The 27,800-nt window shown below is 42.4% G+C and overlaps 1 long non-coding RNA gene across 1 annotated transcript; it reads right to left on the bottom strand.

Annotated features, from left to right (window-relative positions):
- Positions 1-1,839: 1,839 nt before the first annotated feature.
- LOC110586563 lies at positions 1,840-22,560 on the bottom strand. Its single transcript, XR_002480705.2, has 3 exons — positions 22,521-22,560; positions 22,391-22,426; positions 1,840-1,910 (listed from the first exon to the last, which is right to left on the bottom strand). It is a non-coding gene; the product is annotated as an uncharacterized LOC110586563 (long non-coding RNA).
- Positions 22,561-27,800: the final 5,240 nt, after the last annotated feature.

The raw sequence follows: 27,800 nt of genomic DNA on the forward strand, positions 1-27,800 counted from the left end.
TAAATCCCTGATCAGGGTATTAAATGATTTCTAATAACCAATTCTGATAAATGTTATGTATTTTTCCTGATAGAACTGAATCGTGTTGATCCTTAGGCTCATAGGAGATTCAAATCCGCTGAACAAAATTTGGTTGATGACAGTTTGAATTGATGCAATTTTGCGTCTTCCCGGGTTTGTTTCACTTCTGCAAAACAGAAGGGTGCCACATTTGTTCACTGAAAAGGACACAGGAGATTCCAGGCAGCCCAACCTCTCCGTCTTACAAGAAGACGTTCAGAGAAAATAGATGATTTGGATCCTGTCCTAGAATAAGAACCCCAAATAGACCCAGGCCAAAGTAGTTTGAGGAACCAATGGTATGGGAACTGGCCCCTAACTAGGGTCTTAACAAATTTGAGAAAAGCTCCAATGTGGGGAGTTTAGATCCTTCTCATTCAAAGTGAGGTCCCCAGACCAGCCAGTTGGGTGTCACCTGAAAGCTTGTCAGCCATGCAGAAACTCGGGCCCCACCCAGACCTGCTGAACCCAAATCTGCATTTCCACAAGGTCCCCAGATGCCCTGCTGTGCCTGGAGGCCAAGGGACAGGGACGCTGGGGTAAGGTTTACTGCAGGGATGGAGGGCCAGAAGGACCCCTTCTCTGGGGCTTCCCATACTGCAGATCTGCTGCTCAATAAGGGCAAGCACACTGAGGAGGCCGCTCTGGCAAGTCTGAATGTTTACCTCCGCTGAGCAGAAAACCTAAAGCTACCTGCTGCAGATAGACCAGAGACAGGATGGCGGTGGGGAAAAGCTGACGAAGCCCCATGGCCAGTGCTGAGCCCCCACAGGTACGTCCCCTGCTTCAGGCTCTCTCTGACCCCACACTTCAAATTATCAAAAGGAAGAAGGGAAAATGAGTAACGTGTAACAAGTTTACGCTTAGCAAGTGTTACCATGCTAATCTCCCCACAGCTCTGTGGAGTGGGTGGTCTTTTCCCAATTTTACAGATGAGGAAGATAGGGGCTCAGAGAAGCCCGGTAGCAGGGACCGCAAATCTGGCAGCGAGGAGACACCTGAGCTGGGATCCACTCACTCAGAGGCCTGACTGTCCCAGACTGACACCCCAGGGCGCAGTGGGTCCAAACTGTGACATCAACTTCGGCTCATCACGGACTCCTCAAAGCAGAGCGAACTATTTCCCATTTATAAATTATTATATGCCCCCGCCATATCGATTCCTTTTCATGCGAACATCAGGAAGGGAAAGTCATTTAAATATGTTCTTAAAGGATGACAGAATCAAACAGAAAGTGAGAGGCAGGCCTCGGAAGCGCCTGGTTAAGTGGGGCAGAGTGCAGGGCGCCGAGACCCAGACCTGCAGGGCCCGGCAGCCCACTTCAAACGTCTGACCGGAAAATTGTCAGTAGAGTACCTCTTACTTCTTTTTTTTTTTTTTAAGATTTTATTTATTTATTTGACAGAGAGAGAGAGAGCGTGAGAGAGGGAACACAAGCAGGGGAGAGGGAGAAGCAGGCTTCCTGCTGAGCAGGGAGCCCGATGCGGGACTCGATCCCAGGACCCTGGGATCAGGACCTGAGCCGAAGGCAGACGCTTAACGACTGAGCCACCCAGGCGCCCCAGTAGAGCACCTCTTACTTCTGTTAAGTAAAAGAACTAGTCCCACATTGGCGATCTTCTCCTTCAGTGCTCATGGGAGCCTCGGGAGCTGGAGCAAAGGCATAGTCCCATTCCTGCAAAGAGTCCAAAAGATCTGCTCCCAAGAGAAGAAATGAAGGGTAACGGTAGGCAAATGTAAAGACAGAAAGCACAAAAACCTACTCGCTTTTCTCTCTCTTTTTTTCAGTCGGAGAAAAAGGAAGTAGTAAAATTCCCTTGAAGTCTATTTTGCAGCTGTTCCTCCAGGGCTACAAAATAAAAGGCAAAACGCATAGAAATTACTTAAAATGCAAAAATTGCAAAGGAAAATATTGCTGTGGGTAGGTTATAAATGACTTCAGAGATTTGGGGAAGCTAAATCACCCAGGCCAACTGAAAAACCGTCACTTTAATCTGAAGATGGTAAACCTCTCCCTGGATATTGCTCATGTATTGGAACACCCTCTTATTAAATTACAGTGTTTTATAACTAGCGAATAAAATTGGTATCATGTTTACTATGCAAAATCCCCACTATTTTTCAAATGGATGTGTGTTTTAATATGAAATTGAAATTTAATATCAAAAGCACCAGGCAATAAAACCAACCCACCTAGTTTCAAACCCTGCTTAAATTATTTTTTGAATTTTGTATCTAATAACATAGTACAATAACACTGAAACAAGATTAACACTGTGATACTATTTGTTTAGGAAACCTAGAGTGTTGCTATGGAAACAGACATTCTGCATAACTATGGAAACAGTGACAGTGTTGTAAATAAACATACTGGAAAGGGAACCATGTAAACTTAACATACAAATTCTAAGAAGAATAGAGAGTGAGGAGGTGGAGGGACGAGGAATTCTTTTTTTTTTTTTTTTTTTGGTAAAACAAGCATACTTACATATTTTATATCTCCTGGTAGGACTTTTAAGCTAAGTTTTCAAAACCTTGATTGTGGTTTCTATAATCTTCTGTTAGTTCCTCTTTCCTCATTAACTGTGCAAATCATAACCTATGGGTTTGTTTTTTTTTTTTATATTTCTGTAACCTATTTATACTTAATGATAAAATTCACTGAAACCTGTGTTTGACTCAACTTTACTTTGGTAACATTTTAGAAGCCAAATGACTTTTCCTAAAAATGTTAGAATGGAAAAAAAATGCAGAAAGCATATGTTTAACTTACTGCATGCTGAGGTCCTAAAATAATGCTTTTTAAGGCCCTGTACATAATATTTAACCCCCTCAATTTTTTTTAAATTTGGCTATTAAGAGAAAATTAGATTTTTTTCTAATGCTATGACTGTTTGAAACCATTGTTGGAATACACATTTTTTTTCCTTCCTTTATGATTGAGTCCCAGGCTACCTCCCGTCCTAATGGAAGGTTGTGACCGTGTCTCACTCACCTTTGCAACTCTCCTGATATTGAGTAGACCACAACACGCCCAGGAAGTGCTCACACACTCTGGCATGAATGGATCCATAAAGTTATAAAAGCAATGGGATATTGCACGACAATATATCACCTGAAAAAGAACAGAATGCCCCACGATGCCAACTCCCTGGTAGTGATTTGGCAAGTTTGCTGGGTCGTGAACATGCGGAAACTGACCTGATCTCATTTAACAGGCAAGTGATGGTGATAACAGGAGCCCCATAAAGTAAGGGGAGCAGCTTGGAGAGAGGGAAGGAAGTTGGGGTGGAGCCATGAACCCGTGAATGCAGGTAGAAGGCACAGTCCTTGTTCACTGAGACCACCAGGTCTCCCTGCACTGTCACTACCTGTGTGCTTCCCACTATCGCCACTGGGAGGTCAGATGGTGTCGAATATAACCACCCTCCTGGAGCCCAAGGTCACGCTCATGCCTACACAGTTAGTTTCTAATTCTTGAGATTTGGGCAGATGAATATGGCATGTGCAAACACCTACTATGTATCCTGCCATGTTTTTAAAACCCTATGATAATGCTTTTTTTGCTTGTTTTAATTTGGAATTGTCATTTTTGAAGATCCCTAAGAGGGCAGCAAATAAATAAAGGTTTTAGATAAGCACTTTGGACCAGATCATTGGTTTTCAAATTATGTTTCAGGGAAAGGGAGGGCTGGGGGGCTCTCTGCATCACCTACAAACTGCCTCCTTCAAACTGCGCCTCGAAGGACCGTCTCCGTGGCTCACAGAAAATATCAAACAAAAATAAGCTTGAAAACCACCAGACAGAAAATTCCTTCCAGCTTCAGACTTCTGTGATTCTCTGGTTACTTCTCAATATAGAATCATAGAACAACCACTAAAAAAGTGGTTTTCGTCCAAGAAGCTCTTTAAAATAGAGCTAAAAATCCATTCCCTGGGACAACATAGTTAACAACATCAGACATCTACAGCATATCTACCAGGTGCCAAGAGCACTGCGTGGTGGGGACAAATAATAGTGAGCAAGGCCCCCGTGTTGGTGCCGGGAACCCCCATGAGCTGCCGAGAGTCAGCGCCGGGTCTGTGGGCAAGAGCCTGTGAAGGTGCAGGCGGTGGATGCTCGGGAGGGCCCCCGTCTATTTCAGGCTCTGCCGTTGCCATCCTGAGTTCTTAATTATTTTATCTTTGAACTCCTGCTCTTCAGTGAGGTCTGATGGGATACTGAAGCACAAACAGGAGCAGACGCAGGGTGGGAGAAGCACCGAGGGCCTTATGCACAAAGGCATGACGTTAGTGAGCTCAGGCTATAGTAACAACAGACCACAGACAGGAGGTTTATAAACAACAGGCATGCATTCCTCACAGCTCTGGAGGCTGGAGGTCCCAGATCAAGGTGCCGGCAGATCACAGGTCAGGTGGCTGCGTAGAGCTCTCTTCTTGGCCTGCCCATAGCCTTCTCACTGAGGGCGGGGAGGGAGCTATCCGCTGTCCCCTCCCGTCCTATCAGGGACCCACTCTATGCCCTCACGGAAACCTAACTTCCTTGCTTACTCCAAAGACAGACACACTGTTGGTTACAACTTCAATATAGGAATTTTGAAGGGACACAATTTGATCCATAATAACATATTATCCTTGCTTTGTTTTTTATGGTTAAAACACATGGGAACCACCACCAAAGAGCAATTGTTGGTTAAACTGGTACAACCACTTATTGGAAAATTACATGCTCATTCTATATTACATTGCTCAAGTTTCTTTCATAACACAGAAAAGGTCTTGTTCGTATGATAAGTTGGAGAAGTCATAGAGTAGTGTGTATGTACACAGTATATGGACCACCTGGTAAAAGAGACAACTCTGCCTAGAAAAAAGTTAGTCGGTATATTTGAGTATGTTTTAGGAGTGATTGTGTACACCGATAGATAACTAATACAGATGACAGACAACTAAACACTGAAAGAAATCCATTCTCCTAGAGGATCTTCAAATGTAATCATCATAAGCCCATTGCTGCCCACACACCAAAAACAGGGGAATAAAGGTCATTCATTTTAAAGCATGCTTTGGATGTTTGGATGTAATTATAATGCCCACCCTGTGGCTGTTCCACCAGAACAACAAAGGATGCATGCACTGCTCTGTGGGTCTGGTCCCCGGAACAACATCCACCATCATTGTCCGTGTGATATGGCAAAACCAGTTGGCGAGGCCTGTCACAGGTAAACAGTGACAGAACTGAAGAAAACAAAGACAAAACCCCGGGAGAGGAGCTATGGAATCAGAAAGGCCTCTCTGCCTTTTCCTGGGTGTGACCATGGCTAAGTTCTTAAACACCTCTTATCCAGAGGTGACCCACTTATACACAATAAGGATACCAATGCCTAATTGCCTTGATAGTTTTGATGATTCCATGAGAAAGGCCATAATAGAACCTGCTACGTACCAAACATTTTAGGTAAAAGCTGTATGGCCTTATCTCTTTCCACATATATGAGCTGTCTGGAATCATGCTTGCCACGTGGTAGGTAATCAATAAACCCTGGGCCCCATCTTCTCCCAACATAGGAGATTTATGCGTGTTCATGTGTCGGTGATCTCATTTATGTGCCCTAATACAAAATCCATTACTTCCCCTTTGTGATTATGGCAGACATCTTCTTGTAGCTGTGCTCTACCTAGAAGAAAATAATTCATCCTTTGTGATTTCAAAGTAATAAACATTACAATGAATCATACTAATGAATATTTAAAAGTTACTGTTACCCAGTGTGGCTTTACTTCCGAAGCCTACTCACTCAGGCGGGGTCATAAAGAGGGGAAGGACCACTTCATTTTCCCCATGAGGACCTCACTGAAGCCCCCAGGTCTCCGATTAGCTCAGGGTTCTCAAAAGCGGGGTGCACGTGCCCCAAAGCCTGCAGGAGGTGATGAATCGCAGTACAAGGACATCTGTTAGAACCTCCACTTGCATATATGCTTGTCTGATTTACAGTTTCACTTGATGTTTCTGTGTATCTTTTTTAATGCTCCAAATATATTAGAAGACTTCCACATCTATAACTTACAAATTAAAAAATTAGTGACTTTGGATATTTATGATTGAAAACTTTTTACTGATAGGTGTGTCACCCCAAAGTGTTTAGAAACCTCTGCTTAGAGTGTTAAAATTAGAACTGCAACTGTTGCTTAGCATTTATATGAACTGAGACTGATTATGTCACCCAATTCACAATAAGTTTGTTTCACAAAATTACAAGAAAAGAAAGTGGCTGGATTTATTTTTTTAAAGATTTTATTTATTTATCTGAGAGAGAGACTGCACAAGCAAGGGAAGTGGCAGAGGGAAAGGGAGAAGCAGGCTCCCCACTAAGCAGGGAGCCCGATGTGGGGCTCCATCCCAGGACCCTGAGCTCATGACCTGAGCCGAAGGCAGACACTTAACCGACTGAGCCACCCAGGTGCTCCAGAAAGTGGCTGGATTTAAAGGCGATTTCCAAATTACTGGTAAGGCTGCTGCTTGCTTTTTCGGATAAGATATTCCTATATAAATGACCATGAGGTGAAAACACTTCCAAGATGAATATCAAAACATGATTTGCACTATGATTTGCAATTGTTCCCATTGTTGCTGTTCATGGAGGAGAGCCTTGAGTTTCTTGACAGAGCTCCAGAACAGCCAAGAGTCGCATGTCCTCAGTGTCTAAAATATCAGATGACATGACACCAAAAAGACAGGCACCAAAAGCAAAAACAAAGTGGGACTACATCACACTAAAAGGTTTCTTCAACAGAATGAAAAGACAACCTATAGAACGCAAGAAAATATTTGCAAATTATATGTGTGAGAGGGCATTAATATTCAAAGCATATAAAGAACTCTTATTGAGTTATAAGCTATTGAGTTAGAGCTAACTAACTAAATAAATAACCCCATTAAAAAGTAGTCAAGGGACCGGAATAGACATTTTTTTTTCCCAAAAAAGACTTGCCAATGGTCAATAGGTAAGTGAAAATGTGCTCAGCATCACCAATCATCAGGGAAATGCAAATCAAAACCGCAATGAGAGGTCACCTAACACCTGTTGGAGAGACTATTATCAAAAAGACATGAAATAACTGCTGGGGAGGATGTGGAAAAAAAGGAATCCTCTGCTGGTGAAAATGTAGATTGGTACAGACACTATGGAAAACACTATGGAAGTTCCTTAAAAAATTAACAACAGAACTATTGTATGATCCAGCTATCCCACTTCTGGATATACATGCAAAGGAAATTAAACCACTATCTCTGAAGAGTTTATGCATACCCATGTTTGATGGGGCATCATTCATAATAGCTAAGGCCATGGGAGCAACCTAAGTTTTCACCAATGGATGAATAGATAAAGAAAATATGGCATTTACATGCAATAGAATACTATTTCAGCTATAAAAACCGAAATTCTGCCACAACATGGATGAACCTAGAGGACAGTATGCTAAGTGAAATAAGCCAGACACAGGAAGATGGATATTGTTTGATCTCACTTATATGTGGAGTCTAAAAATGTCAAAGTCCCAGAAGCAGAGAGTGGAAGGGTGGCTATTAGGGGCTGATGTGGGGAAACAGGGATACGTCCAAAGGGTACAAATGTTCAGTTACAAGATGAATGAATTCTGGGGATCTGATGTACAGCATGGTGGCTACAGTTAATAATACTGGTTTGTATGCTTGAAATTTGCCAAGAGGGTAAATTTTAAGTGTTCTTACCACACACCACACACACACAGTAACTATGTGAGGTGATGGATACCTTATTCAGTTAATTAACCATTAGTTAATTAATTAATGATTGTGGCAATCATTCTTCAATGTATACATATGTCAAACCTTCATGGTGTACATCTTAAATATACACAACTTTTTTTTTCATTTTTCCTGCTTTTTAAAAAATTGTCATTCCAGTATCATTAACATACAGCATTATATTATGTTGAGGTGTACAATATAGTGATTCAACAATTCTGTACATTACTCAGTGCTCAACAAGATAAGTGTCCTCTTAATCCTCATCACCTACTTCCCTCCTACTGACCCCCACATCCCCTCTGGTGACCAGCAGTGTGTTCTCTAGAGAGAAGAGTCTGTTTTTGTTTCTCTCTTTTTCTTTGTTCATTTGTTTTGTTTCTTAAATTCCACATGTGAGTGAAATCATATAAACATACCTACTTTTTGGGGCACCTGGGTGGCTCAGTCGTTAAGCGTCTGCCTTCGGCTCAGGTCATGATCCCAGGGTCCTGGGATCAAGCCCCAAACCGGGCTCCCTGCTCTGTGTGAGCATGCTTCTCCCTCTCCCACTCCCCCTGCTTGTGTTCCTTCTCTGGCTGTGTCTCTCTGTCAAATAAATAAATAAAATCTTTTTAAAAAATACATACTTTTATCTGTCAATTACACTTCAGTAAAACTGGGGGGGAATGAAATAAAATTTGTCATGTATTTCTGAGACAAAGGTGAACAGGAGTATGGTGCTTATCATGAGAAACAGTGTTCCTCTTTAATTTGTATCAAGACACCTATTCCTACTGAATTGCAAATACTCCTGCTAAAACAAGACAAATATTGATGGACTGAGTGGTATTGCCAAAATGGTGAACCACACATTGGGGAAAACCAGTTCTGAACGGGTAATCATTTGCTGTTGTACAGGATATCTCCTACAGTTATATGTTGGTTTCATTAGTTTGAGGATCTACCTGCAAATTAAGCAGATTCTTATTTTATCAGATCTCCATCCAGTTATTCCGATGCCCATTTTAAAATATGACATCAACCTTTCTATCTATATTTTTAACTACTGCGATCACAACAGAATTACTTGCTTTTAACTTTTAACTCAGTAAGTGACGGTATAAAATGGATATCCTTAATCAGCACACCTGACCTAGAGGAAACTCCTCTTTTCTTCCTGAAGCAGATAGAGATGTAGAAGATAGTCATGCAAGTGTGGTCCTTGCCGCAGAATGCCATCTCGGGGGTCCAGCGGTCACAGCAAACAATAAGTTTAAAGAAGAGCGAATTATTGGCAGTGTGTTTCACAATTACAGAATATCTAAGCAGAAATCTTGCCAAGCATTAGGGGTAACTAATTACTTTTGTGGCCTGTTGCAACTTTTGAAGTTTCAGGATGAGTCACATTTCCATTGTGGTCTTACCCTATGGTCTGGTATCACTACCTTTGATATTTAGACTTACATATTGGCAATTTCCTTAGAGGAAAATAAAACTCTAGTGCTGTTGTATTCTGTGCAGTAAAAGTAGATTTGAATGAGCTTTTGGAAGGATGGTTTGGACTGTAATCAGTCATAGCCAGTATGAGCAAGCGGTTATTCCCATTGATAGAAAGTTGGCTGATAGAAAAAGGTGTGGGGGCGCCTGGGTGGCTCAGTCGGTTAAGCGTCTGCCTTCGGCTCAGGTCATGATCCCAGGGTCCTGGGATGGAGCCCCGCATCGGGCTCCCTGCTCGGCTGGAAGCCTGCTTCTCCCTCTCCCACTCCCCCTTCTTGTGTTCCCTCTCTCCCTTTCTGTGTCTCTCTTTGTCAAATAAATAAATAAAATCTTTAACAAAAAAAAAAAAAAAGCTCTGAAAAGCAGGTCAAAGCTATATTTAAAGAAAACCCAAGTCAATTATTAAATAATTTTTTTCACATGACTTGTGATCGAATATTGAAGATGTATTTGAATTTAAATAAGCTCTACAAATGCCAGTAAGTGTTCTCATCTTTATGAATAAAATCTACTTTTCTTTCATGATTTCATTTTTTTTCATGATTATAAATGATAAAGTCATCTGCATGCAGTGAGGACGTTCCCCTGGGTATTTCCTGCTTGGTACTTTTACATTTTTACACTCATTACAGAGTCACGTGGAAATAAGAAAATAAAATTTTGCATTTTTGCTTTTCTGTGGATGGTTAAATTAGGATATAATGTAGAATAAATACACATCCTCCTGGAAAGTTTGAGTGTGATAAATGACTTCCTCCACATGAAAGCACCTTGCCTACGTGTGGGTACTTTTTACCCCGCTTGGGTCTTTTCCCCTTCCCGGTGAGGACACACGATGGGGTTTGCCAACACAGAGGTGGGGCCTTGGTTTTTGTCCCTAGTGTTCATCTCCAAAACCATGGGCTCTGCTTCCTTGCTCTGGACAGCGTGCACCATTGCCTTGCTCTGGACTGTGCACACCATTGCCTTGCTCGTACACACTACAGCATGGTACTCCTTGGAGGTGTCAGTGTCTGCTTCTCTCCTGTCATCTGAATTCTAACACCAGGTACTTCGTGAATTGCTCCTGTGGCCTTCACACCATGATTTGCCTCCTGTCGTTGCTAAGTGTTTCATGGGGACCGCTCACTCAGTTCGCTGTAAGCTCTTGATGGGATGGGATTTTCTCAGATATGACTCTGGTTCTGTGTCTGCCCAGTGAGTTAGTTTGCTGGAGCCCCCTGAACAAAGACCCACACACTGGGTGGCAGAAACAACAGAAATGTGTTGTCTTGCAGTTCTGGAGCCCAGAAGTCTGAGACCCAGGGCTAGTTCCTACTGAGGCTCTGAGGGAGGAACTGGTCCCTGCCTCTTTCCATTTTCTGGTGGTTTCTTGGCAACCTCTGGCACTCTTTACCTCACCCCCACGTCAGACTTCACCTCCACAGGGCCCTCTTCCTCTGTGTGTGCCCCCTTCTTAATAAGGACACCACTCAGGTTGGATTAGAGAACACACCGATGACACCTTTTAACTTAGTTCCCTCGAAAAGACCCTACCTCCAAATAAAGGCACACTCTCAGGTAGTGGGATTAGGACTTCAACCTAAGAATTTGACACAATTCAACCCATTACACCGAGTAAAGTGTGTGCCTGGGAGATGTCCCCAGATCCCGCAGGTCACTGAATTCACACCCATAGAGCCCTTGCTGACGGAGATGGCAACATTTCGAAGGCAAACCAGGACAGGAAACGTGTCTCAACAGGGCTCCAGTTGTTAGAAAATGCCAGCTTGTTGGCGTGTTTTGTTTGTAACTTGGGGGTTCACCTAACCCACTTTCTTGTCTCCCTCCTTCCACGTCCCTCAGGACGGCAGAGGTAGGAAGCTCCGCCTTCCCTTCAGCCTCATCAGTCTGACTTCTAACCGATGGACATGCTTCTTGCTTTGCTTCCATTTTTAAATCTCGGACTGTTTTAGATGCTGAGTCTAGCAAATCTAACCCTGGAGTTGACCCAAGAGAATGCACTTCGACTTCTAGTTCTTCCTCAAAATCGTCATATCAGGCAGAATAAAATCAAGTCTTTGTTTTTTTAATTCCATTTTTTTTTTCATCTAAGAGTTAATGAGTTCACCTGGGTTTAAGGAGATTTGTAATGGATTTTCAAATCCTTGCTATTATTATTTTTATTATAATGTGGGATTATTAATACCAAGCTAAAAATGTCACTCAATATGCAAAACGAGGTGATAAGTACCACTTGGCTTTTAAGAAGTACATTATATAAGCAGTCCATTATGAGAATAATCTCAGGTTATAGCCAGCTCTCAAAAGACCTGGCAAATAAGGTTTTAAAATCAAGGCACTTGCAGGCCATTAAAACAACTAAATTGGTAAAACATACTAGAATCCCAGCATACTAAGCGTCCCTTAGAGAATAGTGACAAATTGTATTAATATTGTATTTCCCAAAAAAGTAAGGTAACAAGACTCAGTTGAGGTTGAAAGTACTACATCCGGCAATATCAATGCAGAAGTACACAGCATCTGTGCATGGTACTCAGGTGTCAGGCTGGAGGGGACCCCGGGTCCCTAAAGCCCGTGTCAACACCTGATGGTCTTTTCCCGATACTCCCAACAAGTGGCAAAGTGCCGATCATCAGGCAGGGCTGTCCCCGCGGCACGGGAGATGACAGCAGGCACTCCCATCTGCAAAGAAGCCGCAGGCTCCGATTATCAGGAGGGGTCTGTGGGAAATCGGGAAGGGCCGGGAGGGAACCTGCAGGACCAACAGAAGCCCAGTGACCGCGAGGCACTCAGGGTAGAGGGTGTGAGTGAGGGGCAGGTGCAGGCTCTGCATGCAGCATTGTCGCCCACACAGGACGGTGACGGCTGATAGATGAGCTGCTTGGGAGGGGAGAACAAAAATCTCTGGACTCGCTGACTTACTGTAAGTCCCGTGGCACTGTTATTTGCCTCAATTAGCTCCAATCAGGAGGACACAATGAAAGGGATGGAAAGTGACTTCTGACCTACACTATGTCCCAAAGTGCTCATGCCTCATGAATGTGGGAGCAATCTCCCATTGAGTGAAAGGTAACATGTGCAAGCAGATATGGGAGGATGCGAGCTAATCCACTGCAAGGACAAGAAAGTAACAAGAGCAGTACAAAAATAAATAAAATAAAATAAAAAAAACAAAACAAAATAAAATATGCATGACTTTTTGCATTCTAAAGTGTGTTTCCTCCTGCAATAATACAAGGAAAGTCTTGTGTGTATGTGTGTGTGTGTGTGATCCAACTATATGTAATCCAAAAAAATGTGATCATTTCATTTTAACCTTAATTTTTCATTATCTAATAGAGTCACACAGTTTAAAATTCAAAAGAAATCATGAGAAGGAGTCAGGAAATTCTTCTTTCGGAAATGTTGTCAGATGGAATTCATTACACAAGATGGTCAGGCTCATGACTTTAGAACCACACTTCAATTTTTTGCTTGTTTGTTTTTACGAGGAGCAACATTCCCCAGATTAATCACCAGCTACCACTAAGAATCATCCAAACACTGTGCCTCAACAAAGGCAATTAATTCACAGACCTTAGGGCTGGAAAGAATTTGAATGACATCCACAAGGAGAACTCCAAACTCTTTTGAGCAAGGAGCATATCCCTGGTCCAGGATTCAAATTTTCTGGAGTTTTCTGCACAAGTTTAAAGATTCAGGCAAAAGCTGTCATGAGACTTACAAATTTAGCTTTCGGAAAAAATCAGTCATGCCATTAATTCAATTAACTGTCACTGGCATTGCATTATCCACTGAATTACTGATTTTTTGGATGACCATTTTAATTGCTGAAATAAAAGTAAAAAATACTGTGTGGCTTTTTATATGCTCCAGGGAAATGAAGTGCCAAGACAATTATTCAGACAATTCATGTCAAAATAGTATTCTGACCTAAATTGTTGGCTTTATCATGGCTTACAACAGTGGATAATTGTGGCAGATATCCACCTGAATTAATTTGTAAAATTTTGCTCCTCAGTGTGTAATGTGCAAGCATAGTGGTCCCTTTGTCATACACTTTGTCTTTCTTCTTCTCTGTGTTCAATGAAATCCCACAAAGGAAAAAGAATCATTCCTAAGGGTCATTTAGAAATGTGTTTTCACTGAAGAACAAGGGAACTGGGTGGGGTGGTGGGGGAGGATATATATTATATATGTATATAAATACTTTTAAAAACAAAATTCATCTTAACTGACTTCTAGAAAGGCTAAATACAAATTGTATGAGTTTTTAATGCCTTAAAAGACCCTATTGCAGGCACTTAAATACCATTATTTTTAATAAATGTAATTTTATTTCTGCTCTAAGTCCCTGGCAAAACCAGGAGAGAATTTTGCAGAGGAAATTTTGTCCCTGCTATCTGAACTACATTATATGGTGAAACTTTTGTTAAGACTGGAAGGCTAAGTAACTTTAAAGGCCACCTTGATCTCTACAACTTTATGCTTCACGGACTTTGACATCAGACAGAACCGAATTCAAATCCAGACTTGGCGGCTTTCAGTATAACACTGAAAAAGTTTCTAAACCTCCCTTAGTTTCATTTTATTCATCAGTAAAATGAGATGAATAGTATGTACCTTAGTGCAGAGACTCAATTCAATTAGGAGTAGGATTAAATGGGAGAAGGGGATTACATGAAAATGAGAATAACTCCTTTCGTGAAAAAATTAAATTATATAAGGGAATGCTGATGAATCACAACATAAGGGGGCCTTCTGACCAGCCACTTATATCTGCCAGCATCAGCTGGGTCCTGCTGCAGTAACGAAGAGCCCCCAGTCTGTGAGGCTAGGCACACAAGCATTTGGTTTTTCACTTTTTGGTCCCACTGATGTTTGAGTTCCCGGCTGCCCTTCAGCTGAGGGGATGGAACACGACTTTGGAACTTGACCGCCTGGGTTTGCACACCTGATCCACATTCTTCTGTTCTGTGACCTTGGAAATTGACTTAACTTCTCTGAATCTGGTTATATCATCTATAACGTGGGGAAAATAAAAGAATTTACCCTCGGATGTTGGTTGGGAGGAAGAAAATAAGTACCGAGTGCATAAAGCACTAGGATCAGTGCCTGGCACAGCGCAAATGCTATATGCATGTTAGCTCTTTTTATTCTTTTCCTTTACAACAATACAGCATATGTCTTTTAATCACAAAAATGACTTTCTCTTAATACATTTATTCAGGACCTTTGGACTACACGTCAGGGTAGACTTGTGACAGTGGGAACATCAACTCTCAACTTCAAAGGGAGTTTTCTGAAGAGCGTAAATACATTTAATTTCTCTGCCAGACTCCGTGCAAAGAGAAAGAGGATTGGCACTGGATCAGGCCCCCGTGGCATCCAGTCTCAGCTCTGCTACTGACCAGGGGGGCCGCATTAGGCAGATCAGGAAATTCCTCTCTCATTCTGTGTCCTCGTCCATAAGCAAGGGTAGGATAACACTGCCTCGTAAAGCAGGCAGTTAAAGAATAAATCTGAAATTGCGTGTAAAGTGCTTATTGTCACGCCTGGAACACAGTAAGTCCTCAACAAATGTAGACATTAATAGTATTATTAGCATCCACATTATTGAAATCTATCCCTCCATTCAAGACCCTGATCAAGAGATCCATTTTACAAAACATTCTCCAAAAACCTGTATTAATTCCTAATTCTCTGATTGCTCACTTACTTGATAGTGTGTCCTAGAGTTGGGTCCCTTATTATTGATTGATAGGCTGTGGTAATAAATGTATTGTTTCTTTATCTTAAATGGATTAGCCAGGATATAATCTTCTTAAGGAGAAACCCAACAGCACACATGGTAAACAGACTATAGGTGTTAAGACAGTAGCTGCAGGGTTTGTTGGTTTTTGTTTTTTTTTTCCTAATTGACAAGCCCTTTTCATGGATCTAATGCTGTGCAATTGAAAATAACAATGTCAACAACAGTAATAATAGCTTGTATTCTTGAGTGCTGGCTTTGTGCCTGGGATCTCACGGTCCTTGCAATTCATCCCAGCAGCAACGCAGAAAAGCTGGTGTGTATCAGTTATCTCTTTCTACGGCGAATTTAGTGGCTTAAGCCAACAATGCCTGGGTCTTTAAAGCATATCCATGGGTTTGTTACTTAAAGCTTCTGCAGGTCTAGACTGCCCTTACACAAGCCGCTGCCCTTAGTTTGCAGGTTGGCAAGACAATGGGCTCCACTGGAACAGCTAGGCTCTGTGCCTCTCTTTCCAGAAGGGCGCTCCTGCCAAGCCTCTTCACAGAATGGAAGCTCCGTGTATCACCCTCGCCCCTGCACAAGCTTACACTGTGCTTGTGGTGTTCTGTTGGCTGGTTTCATGTGCTTTGATGTCTGGTTGGCCAAAGAAAGTCTGGATGAAGCCTAGATTCAATGCATAAGAGGAATTCATACAAAAGGAGTGATGCACCTGGCGATTCCTGCAGACGTCTACCGAGTGCGCAATCTCATTTTACCAACACAGAATCCGAGGATTATGGGCATTAAGTATCTTTCCTAGATCATACAGCTATCGGGTGATAGCACAGAATTTGAACCCAACGTGGCTCATTTCATTTTATTCTTAGTTCTAGTAAACTAGCAATCAATTGACTTTTTTTTTTCTATTGGAATTTTGTTTGGGTGAAGTCAACAAAGTAACGAGATAAACCCACAACTTGACTTTCCACAATGCCTCTCATACCACATACATGAAAGATGCTATGGCACAGAGCTGGATTTGCTACCCAAAAACCACTGAAGTCACCGTCCTTTGTTTCCTGCACTGTAGAGATCAGAAAGCTGATCCCAAGCCTCCTTTGTGCTGGGGTGCAGACATGCGGCAAAGTTCTGGATTATGAGAGGTGGGTAGATTTTACTGGGAGGACTAGACTTTCCAAATATGTTTAAAAAAAAAAAAGATAAAGACAAAAGATAAAAAAGAAAGTTTCTTCAGGAGAAAGCTTTGGACTCTTCTCCTTTTCTTTTTAACAGCTTTATTTATTTATTTATTTATTGAGTTATAATTGATAACTCAATTAGTGAATTGATTACCATCGGGGTAATGGACATTCTTATCACCTCCAAAGTTTCCTGGTGTCCTGGTTCATTCTTTCTTTCCTTTCTTCCCTCCTTCCTCCATTCCTCCCTCCCTCGGTCTCTTTCTTTCTTCCTTCCTTTCTTCCTTCCTTCCTTCCCTCCTCCTTCCCTCTGTCTTTCTTTCTTTCTTTCTCTTCTTTCTTTCTTCCTTTCTTTCTTTCTTTTTTCTTTCTTTCTTTCTTTCCGTATCCTTCCTCAGCAAGGCCAAATTGGCACTTGCCAAATGATCAAGATTGTTGACATTATAAAAGTTTTGCTCGGATTGTTTCTTTAGTTAATTGCTTGAAAAACTTCTGCGTTGTCAACTTCGCTCTCTTGAAATGACTCTACACATCTTCCCGCAGGTGGGATTATATTCAGGTTTTGATTATTCTTTTCCTTTACAACAGGATTTCTTTTCCTTTCCTATTCAATTCCTTCCTTCCTTCCTTCCTTCCTTCCTTCCTTCCTTCTTTCCTTTCTTTCTTTCTTTCCTTTCTTTTTTCTTTCTTTCTTCCTTCCTTCCTTCCTTCCTTCCTTCCTTCCTTCCTTCCTTCCTTCCTTCCTTCCTTCCTTTCTTTCCTTCTTTTTTCTTTCTTTCTTTCTTTCTTTCTTTCTTTCTTTCTTTCTCCTCCCTCCCTCTCTCCCTACCTCCCTTCCTTTTTCCTTCCTTCCTACCTTCCTACCTTCCTTCCTTCCTTCTCTCTTATTGTTAGAAGACCACTTAATGGAGATCTACCTCTGACATTCTCCAGTGCACGACACAGTCTTGCTAACTATGCACGATGTTACGCAGCAGATCCTGGAGCTCACTTACCTTACATAAATGAAACGTTATGCCTGTTGAACAACAACCCCCCCCTTTTTCTAAACCTGAATGTGGAGCTGCCTACACTGGCAGCAAGTGTCCTAGAACATGGAGAATAAAAAATACAAAGCAGAGATGATGGATCACAAACCATGGAATGATACAAGGTCTTTGAAGATGTTACTAAGAGGCTGCATTAGCCCCAAACCCTCCTTGTTGGCCCTTATTTTTATGTGAACTAAATACAGTGTCAATCGTGACTATCTCTATGAATTGTACTCTCTGTAACTTGCACCTGAATATAATCCCACCTGCGGGAAGATGTGTAGAGTCATTTCAAGAGAGCGAAGTTGACAACGCAGAAGTTTTTCAAGCAATTAACTAAAGAAACAATCCGAGCAAAACTTTTATAATGTCAACAATCTTGATCATTTGGCAAGTGCCAATTTGGCCTTGCTGAGGAAGGACACGGTTGCCAAAATTACTGAAACAATTAAGTCATTGCTTTCCTCTCCTTTGCTTCTGGAGCCCGAGCTGAAGGCATCAGAGATCAGGGCTGCCCAAGGAGCTTGCCATGTGGCCTTTAAACCCACATGTTGCAATTTAATGAAATAACGTCAGAACAGTTCAAAAATATATATATTTGCAGAGCTCAGATAGAAACCCACTAACATCATGGATAATAAATTTCTGAACATTACTGTTGAGTAAGCAAAATATCGCTAATACATAGTCCCAAAGAAAAATCATTTTTATAATTTAATAGAAAGATAACTTTGATTCAATGACCTACATCAAGTAGGTCAAATTAAGCACAGGGTCATTTTAGGTCAGAAGTGCAAATGAAAGCACTTTCAGATTATTTTACGACATACACACTCTCCCTAGGAGAACAATTAAAAAGTGTTAATTCCTGGTCACTTCAGCAGGAATAGCTTTATTTTCTGATCAAGTGCAGGTTATCGCTGCTAATTGAAAATCTTGCTTTTGCACTAAATCGTGCGGCCGCAACTGAAGAGTTCGGCTCCTTTCTTTGAAATTAATTTCATGCAGAATGAAGAAAGGAACACCAGGAGAGTAGAAAGAAATCATTTTTGGTTCAACCGGTATTTTCTCCTTTTTTACTAAGAAAAGATTAAATAATTTTAAAGAAAGGGTGCAGGATGAAGCACCCTGGTCAAGTACCAGAGAATTTAATGGGATTTTGATTTTATTGATAAAACACCTTCCATTTGAAGACAATTAAAGCATGCCTCTTGTAGGATTTGGCACGTACTGCTTTATGTTATGTCCGTGAGCCAGTTAAAGGGCAGAAGTAACTCTCCAGATCATTCCAGGAGAAAATAAACAGCTCTCAGCTCTCTAAATAGCCAGAAGTGTGTGCAGAATATTCTCAATATTTCTCTGCCTATCCTGAAACCAAAGTAAAAATGAACGATTTCAGCCTACCAGGTACAACTTGGCTCATCATCTGGCAGACCGGTTGATCAACAAATATTCCTTTTCATAGCGTGAGGGATGTATTTGGCTAGTACCCAAGGGGGACAAATATGTGCACGACCCCTTACTGGAGTCCTAACAGCAAGGCTTCTACTTCAAGGGGGCGGGTAAGAACGCACGTGCCGTGGGAGACCCCAGAGCACCAGGGAGCAGAGATTCAGAGGGAGAACCATGACCAAGGCCCTCCTTGTATGGCTGGTCGAAGACGCCTTGTCTTAGTCAGCTTGGGCCACCGTAACAGAACACCACAGAAGGGCTGCTTAAACCACAGACAGTTCTCACACCTCTGGAGGCCACGAGTCCGAGATCAAGGTGCTGGCATGGGCAGGTTCTGGGGGGAGATGTCTTCCTGACTTGCAGACCACCGCCTTCTCACTGTGTCTTCACATGAAGGAGGGGGAGAGAGAGAGAGACAGACCATGCTGCTGTCTCTTCCTCTTCTTACCAGGACACCAGTCTTATGGGATCAGGACCCCACCCCGATGACCTTGTTTAACCTCAGTTACCTCCTTAGAGAGCCCATCTGCAAATACAGTCAGGCCGGGAGTCAGGGCACCAACAGGTACATTTGGGAGGGACATAATTCAATCCACAGCAGTCCCACGGGCTGGAGGAGGCCCGAGCTGGGCTGCATGATGGTGAGGCTGGGACACCTCCTTCACAGGTACGAGGCCCAGGCCCTTGAGAGGCCATGACTGTCACCTGGCAGGGTGTAAATCCATCGGAGTCTGACTTCCACTGGCCCCACCCCCAAAATTTGTTCTCATGCCCTCGACAGGCCTTTGCTTTCCGTCCAAACAATTAAAAGTGACCCCCAAAATGATAAAATAGATGGAAGTTAGACTCTCTGTCTTCACACACACGTGATTTCCAAAGACAGCATGGTTAGCTAAAAGCTACTAGAAATGACGTTTCTGTTGTCGTTCTTTATTATCTGATGGCTCCACATAAGAGATCTCCTACAGAGGCTGACGTCCACACCGAAGACAGAGGGATTCTTCCCCTCAGCTCCCTGCCATAGTAACACGCTCAGAAGAGCAGGGATTCGGGCATGTTTGCTCATGGTGTAACCCAAGCTCTTAGCATGTAGCCCCTGGCACTCGTCTCCTGCACTCTGGTTGGCAGGACGGATGATGGGTTGCGCCACAGCAGGTGCGTTCCTGAGCACCTTCTGACTCTTGTCACCTAGGAAGAGCATCGCCTGCCCTTACACGTAAAAGGGCTTTGCATGTTGAGTTAAAATGGATGTGTGCAGGCGGCTCTTGGCCCATCGTGGCCAACGGGGAAACACCAGTGCTCAGATACTCATTGAGTAAAATAAGCGAGAAGTGAGTCAGTGGGATTTGAATACCCTGAGACAAGTGGGAAAGACTTTTCTGAGAAAAGTGACATTTTGGAAGCAGCATTTGAAGACCCATCTGGCCGTCATGTGAAGCATTCACGAGAACTGGAGGGAGGCGTGTGGCCCAAGGAAGAAGAAGTTGGAAGTACAGATGGGCCTGACATAGGGAGGGCCAAAAATAGGACCGTGGCCGAGGGGACGGACAGGCGGGGAAGGACAGATCTGAGGGTCGCCGGGAAGGCAAAGGCTCTTTAGGTCTTTGGAAGGGGAAAGTGGTGGGGTCAGGAAGGGAAAAGAATGTGCTCTGGGGACCTCAGGCTTATGAGTTTGGGAGAGAGAGGTCACCATTCACTGGAGGAGAGGAGTTAGGGCTTACCCGCCGCCTTGGCGGTTCCCACCACAGAAAGTCTGATTCCTAGAGGCTTCCACCACTTGCTGAGGCTACATAGCACAGAGAGGGTTAAGAGGGAGGGATGGGGCAAATAAGGCAGAGGAGGGAGTCCGGACTCCATCTGGGCAGACCAGGCACCAGGACATGACCCATTCTGTGCTGCCTTATAAGTCAGACCCTGAGAATCTGGAGGAGGAGAGACCTGCACAGGCCAGCACGGTCCCTGAGCCCTGCCCTGACTTCCATTCTGAGCGGCGAACTGAGGCTGCACCAGCCTCCTTCTGGGCTTTGCTGTGACATTCCCTTCTAAACAACTTTCAAACCCATTTATTTATCCCTTTGGGTTAAAAGGAACTCTTGTCTGAAAGCAGATCAAAGTAGAGCTGTCCAATTTATAAAACAGATCAATGAGGGAGGGGGAGTTGGCACATGCCACATCCCACCCACCAGGCTAGCTCTTAACCCTCCCTGCAGACCAACTCGATGCCTCTGCAGATTCTCAGATTCTAAATGCAGAACCATACCATTGTCGTCTGTTGGCGAGGAAGGAGAGAAATACAACGCGACAGATCTCCTCCGGGCCCTGAAGTATTTGAGATTACCCCCACCCCAACCCCCCAACCCAATATTTAGATCGAGTTCATTGGGAGAATTAATTGCAAAACATAGGAAGTAACTTCAAAAAAAGCGTGGACTTCCAGGGACTAAAAATTCCAATAGGCTTTTACTAGGAAGCCAAGAGGAGGAAAGAACCACTAATAAAAATGCTTGTTAGGAGAGCCCACATGGACATCCTGCAACAAGGTCTCTGTCCCCTGGGCAGACATTTGGAACTGCTCTTCCAGGCAAGGCAGTGGGCTTTGCTGTGACCCAACAGTTCCCTTTTGCACAGTGGTTGGCCAACATTCTGGAATGTAGTCTATGGCTATTCAATGAATTCTTTCCTCTGAGCAAACAAACCAGCTGTAGAGGTACTGTACACATGGTCACTTATTCCCATTAGCAACCCCAAACAAGCAGACGGCCTTACCCAAACAGTAGAAAAGGCTAGGTTATTTTTAAATGTGCTCAATTTAACGTGTTTCACAATTTGTGATTTCCCAACCACAAAAAGAATTGTACAACTGTTAAATTACACGAGAATTCAGAAGAAGGCATACCAAGTAGGGGAAAGAGACAACAGAGGGCAATTCACACGTTATAAATGAATGAAAATAACAAAATCCTATTTAGAGAGCCTACTTCCATTTTTGTAAAGTCCTAGTAAGATCTAGTCGAGGAAGAAAAGAGTTATGAGTTTGGGTGAGGAATGCACTCATTCTCCCAATGTTTTTCTCCCAACAGGCTTCTTGTGTTTTTTAAAATAAGTATGCTCCAAACTAACTTTGAGGAATGTGTTGTAAAGGCAGCCTTGATTATAAAGCCCAGGAGATTACAGCAAGATTGCAGAGAGGAGGTTGGTTTCCCAGAATGGCAGTGCCTGCCATGTCAGCAGGACATGGCTGGAAATCCCACAGTCCCCAGTCCTGGTACAACTGAGGCTTCCCTAGATACAGAGGGGCATCCCGCGTGCTCGCCCACAGATATTCCACCCAGATGTGCAGCATTGCCAGTAAACACATATCTGGTGGGAAATAAAAAGAAACTTTGCTTTAAGTCCACATTTTTATTTTCTATGTTCAATCATCTTTACACCTGATTTCCACGAGCTCTTTCTTCTGAATATTGCCCCAAATCAGCAGTCCTCACGTAGCCAAGGTTAGAAACGGACCTGGCTTTTAACATCGGACAGGATTTCGTAATAAAATTTCCCTTTCAACAGACCTGATAACCAACAAGCCAATGTCACGGTCAGCCTGGCTTTAAAAAGACTCACCACGCATTACCTGAAGGAAACATCACTTACCTGGGAGATAGTCATTTCTCAAACAGTCCTTTTCATCTGTAAATGAGGAAATGAGTCAGCTTTACTAAGTGTTACTTCATCATTGGTGTTGTGTTATTCAGCAGGACTAGGAACACATTTTGTTACTCACACAGGCTTGGTTTCACCAAGCGTCCAGGTCCTGCTGTTACCTCGTCTTCAAACAACTCCAGGTTCTGTTAAAGATCTTAACTGTCTTTCTGATTGGAAAAGTGCCCGGCCGGTCACAAGATTGCATGACTCATTGCAACTGCTCAACTTTAGCTAAGCACAGAGCTGAAAGAACAAAATCAGCTCTGTGATGTCATCCCTTCACTGTGTATCTTTAACATAGTTTAGATACAGAGGTTGTTGAGTAAGACACAAAGCTTTCAAATGAGAAGAATGTGTCTCAAATGCTTAGGAGAGCAAACATTCTGGGGTTATGTTTGATTACAAACACGGAGACCTGCTCCAGGAATCTGGGTGTGTGGTCCTGGCTGATAGAAAGTATTCCATGTGGTCTGCTAACTGGTCACCTGGCTTGGTCAAAGTTTAACCCAACTGAAATGTGTGGAGCTTCAATAACCATTCTGTCTTCAGAACAGACAGACGCGTCCTCATTTAGGATTATTCGAAACCTTCAAAAAATAATGAGAGTTCCTAAGTGTGTCTCAAAATCAAGGAAAATAGAAAGTGTTTGTCTGAAAGTTTGGGGATTGTCAGTAACTTCTCTTTTTTTCTATTCATTTACAATTATTTAATGAGCAGGCATTGCTTTTATCGTGACAAAAATTCAGTGGAAAGAAATGTTTCCAGCTTCCTCAGAGTTCACTCCGTAAGACGGAAAAAAAAAACAAACAAACCCAAAAGCCAAAGCAAACGGAGTTAAATAAATTGACAGCTACCTCATATCTTGTTGATACCTTTCACGATGATGTTAGTAAACCCGCATGACCCAAAATGAGATCACTGTTTACCTAGCTACATTACGGGTCCCAGCAGAGCCCGCGTGAAAGGGGCTCCCAGAGCCCTCAGCTATTGTAACGCCAGGAGCCATCTCTTCTAAGAACTTGAACCACTCCTTTTGGTAAAAGCCAGCCAAGACAAAGGAAGTATTTTTAATTAAGCTGATGATACCACTTCCTCGGGATGGCTTCAGTGGAAAATTGGAGAACAAAAGCAGGGCAAAGAACGTTGCATTTGGGTAAGGTTTGGTATCATGTGAAAAGTGAAGTTTCTTTCAAATTTAGCACATCATTGTTTAGCTTCCTTTTTTCCCCTCAGCATCGTCTGTCTGCTGGGGGGAGGTCCTATGAAAATACAGAAGCTTTGTCAGACTCTAAAGAGGAAGTCAAGTATTTGATAAGATGGCATATGTGATCCCTGACCCCCAACGCGTACAGCTTGTTTTTGAAGAAACTTGCTTCCCTAGCCATGGTCCCGCTGGTTCCATGAAGGCTGTAGGGTTAAAATCCTGTATGCCTGTCACTGAATTGTTCTTGAAAATATCACCTATGTGAGAACCTTTCAACGCTTAATTCTGCAGACGACAAGGCTGGTGTCCGGGACTCTGGCTGTCTGTGCCCACATCTGGGGTTTCTCCTGGCCGTGCACCTCCCTCCTGGGAGTGCCCGTGCGGTGCCTCATCTCACTGTCATCCATCCTCCCTGTGTCCATGGCCTAGTATTGATCATTTTAACCTCAAGTGATCACTAGGAGATATATCTCATCAGATCCAAAGACTGGCATCTTTAAAGGCCAGAACCAAATTTACAGTCAGTAATAAAAATAAATATATGGACCCCAAAAAGTGATTCTTAAATAGATTGTTTCCCCTGGACGTCCTTCTAGACAGGTTTCAGTAGTTAGTAATGACCAGGTAACATATGTTCTTCAATGATGTGGATTACTCTGAAAAACTAGAAAAGTGGTGCCGCGGCTCTCTTATCGAAACTTATCTTCTCCTCGGAAAAACTTCGTTTTAAGGGTGAAACTGACAATGTGACTTTATTTTTTCTCGCATCTTGTTTAAAATTTCTCTCTTATGCCAGGCTCACATACCAAGATTTTCCCCACAATGTCACGATTCATGTCTTATTTTAGCCAGGCTGCAAAAGGACTGCATCAGTCAGAAGTGCTCCTCTCCTTTAGATGCTGAGAAATCCTGGACACCCCAACCACGTGGGGCTGCCCCTACTCCCTCACACTGAAGTCAGACGTGCACACCAAGTATCCTTATCTTCACCGAGGCAGGTGATACACTCATTCGAACCAGAGAAGCTCCCAAGTGCATTACCATTTCAACCAGGAGATGGAGGAGAAAAGTATGGGACCCTCACACAAGGAAGCAGGAAGCCCTCCCACAGCTTCCTCTGCCCCTTGAACAAACACATACATACTTTCTGAATCACAATAAAATTATTGATCTGAGACATGACTTTTCCAGATTAGTAATTTTACATATATATGAAATGGCTTTCATGGTTATGAAATTTAAATGACATGTACTATGTTTTCAATAATTTGATTCCAGCAAATTGGAAACCTGTTCCAATGGAGCAAACCAGTTGAAAGACAGTGATCTTGTAGAAAACATAAAATTCCTCGTGGCCATAGCAGCCAGTAAAACTGGATGGCCAAGAAGAGGGAACGTGATTGTCGTCACGGCGACATTCCTCTGGTTTTATTGCCCCTCAGTAAAACCATACCTATGACACAATCCCAGCTGAAACTTTCTCCCTGGTCCCTGGCCACTCCCAGCAGCATCTTTCCCTTGACAAGTGCTGGTATTTTTAGTTGTTCAATAAAAGTAGGTGCAAGATATTGAAATATCTTGCTCAGTTTTTGTTTATTGCATAAATAAAAGCAAGATATTTAGGATTTATATATACATAATTATATACACGCACTTAGCTGACATTTTGGGTCACATTCTCAAAGTATTTGGTATGCCAATTATATGAATGAGTGAGAATTAAAGAAAAAATGAGAGAAAGGAAAAAGAAAGAGATTCACCCCCCAAACAAGTAAAAAGAGAGGTTAATGGCTACAGGGAATTCCAGTTAACAAATACTCAAAAAATTAAATCACTATTTCATAAAAGCTACTGATACAGTTCATTTCTACTCAGTAGGAAATTGTTTGATTCAGTAAATTTGAAGTGAAATTACCTAGAATCTCTATGGCAACTTTTCTAGATTCAGGCCACCTTATATTTTTTATTATCATTGTTTCAAGTTAGTATGGAACAGAGAAAAGTTTATATATATATACACACATATATTTATTATTATATTAATACTGTATTAATATTATATTAATATTATATTTAGTATACAAATATATACTTACTACATGTATTTTATGATATATAAAATATATGTAAAGTTATATCTACCTCATATATTATATATATATATTATACATAGTTACAGTTATAGACAGTTACATAGTCACACACACATACACATAAAGAGAGAGATGTCGGGTTCTTCTCCCTGTCTTGAGTTAAAGATAGTAGCATAACTATCATTCTGTATTTCAAGAAACACCATTCTGTCATGCTACGACACCAGTTAAATATTGTGTAATTATTTTTTCAGTAGACTTGAGACATCTGATGATTATTGATCTTTTCCAAATATCTTAACATCAAGATCAAACAGAGCTGCAGAGAAGCAGTGATCCAATTTTGGTCTGATATAGGGCTGACTCTCATCCAGTCATTTTGATATTACATCAGAAAGTTGACACCAAGCAACACTGTACGTTTTTGGTTTTTGGAGCATGTGGAGCTCATATAACTAAGGACTCTGAGTTTTCTATAAATCAGAACCCAGGTGAAGAAATAACCAAGACAAGAGCAATCAGTGTCTTCATGTAGTTACTCCCAAGCAACGATTGTGTGCAGTTTCGTACCCAGGGCAGAGAAGGTCCAAATTTATGAATCAATTGGGAGTTGTAAAAAGTTAAGCGACAGAAAACATGCTTTTCTACACCTCACCTTCTTATGAAGTTTCTTAGTGGGGTTAAAAAATATTGATATTAGGGGCACCTGGGTGGCAGAGTCAGTTAAGCATCTGACTCTGGGTTTCGGCTCAGGTCGTGATCTCAGAATCCTGGCATTGAGTGTCGGGCTCCACGCTCAGCATGGAGTCTGCTCGAGATTCTCTCCCTCTCCCTCTGCTCCCCCACTGCTGCTTGCTCTCACTCTCAAATAAAGAAACCTTTTAAAAAATGGATATGAATAAATACAGTACATGAGGTAGATTTGTCCTAGAACTCATGACATCCATGAAACTGAGTTATCCAGTCACATGGCTGGCTTAACAATCATTAGTTCATGTTGAAATAACACACTCACCATGTCCCATTTCTAATTAAAAAAAAGATCCTATTTGATATTTGATCTATCTAATGACTACATCTGGTGAGGATATCATGACACTGCTGAGGAATTTTAGTGCCATCACACACCTTAAAGCAATCTAGTATTCCATCACTGAGCTAGAGGCTCTAAACTGAAAATTCTTGGTTATGTAAAGAACTAGCCCAGTTTTTAAAAAGGAAATAGATTGGGCACCTGGGTGGCTCAGTCGGTTAAGCGACTGCCTTCGGCTCAGGTCATGATCCCAGGGTCCTGGGATCGAGTCCCGCATCGGACTCCCTGCTCAGCAGGGAGTCTGCTTCTCCCTCTGACCCTCCTCCCTCTCATGTGCTCTCTCTCATTCTCTCTCTCTCAGATAAATAAATAAAAAATCTTTTAAAAAATTTAAAAAAATAAGATTTTATTTATTTGGGCGCCTGGGTGGCTCAGTCGGTTAAGCGACTGCCTTCGGCTCAGGTCATGATCCTGGAGTCCTGGGATCGAGTCCCGCATCGGGCTCCCTGCTCGGCGGGGAGTCTGCTTCTCCCTCTGACCCTCCCCCTCTCATGCTCTCTGTCTCCCATTCTCTCTCTCAGATAAATAAATAAAAAAATCTTTAAAAAATTAAAAAAAAATAAAAAATAAGATTTTATTTATCTGGGCGCCTGGGTGGCTCAGTTGGTTAAGCGACTGTCTTCGGCTCAGGTCATGATCCTGGAGTCCCTGGATTGAGTCCCGCATCGGGCTCCCTGCTCGGCAGGGAGTCTGCTTCTCCCTCTGACCCTCTCCTCTCTCATGCTGTTTCTCTCTCGCTCGCTCTCTAATAAATAAATAAATAAATCTTTAAAAAAAAAAAAAGGAAATAGATTGATAGTCTATTTGGGCAGCCATGTCATCTCAGATACAAATCCAGGGCAGCTGACGGTGGATGAGGGGCAATGAGGGGGAACAAGGCGAAGCCGTGGCCATACTGAATGCCTTGGGCATGAGCTCAACCTTCATTCATGAGTTTATCAAGAGAGACATCCTGGGCGCCTGGGTGGC

The sequence above is a fragment of the Neomonachus schauinslandi genome, chromosome 5, assembly GCF_002201575.2.
Source record: "Neomonachus schauinslandi chromosome 5, ASM220157v2, whole genome shotgun sequence".
NCBI classification, from domain to species: Eukaryota; Metazoa; Chordata; class Mammalia; order Carnivora; family Phocidae; genus Neomonachus; species Neomonachus schauinslandi.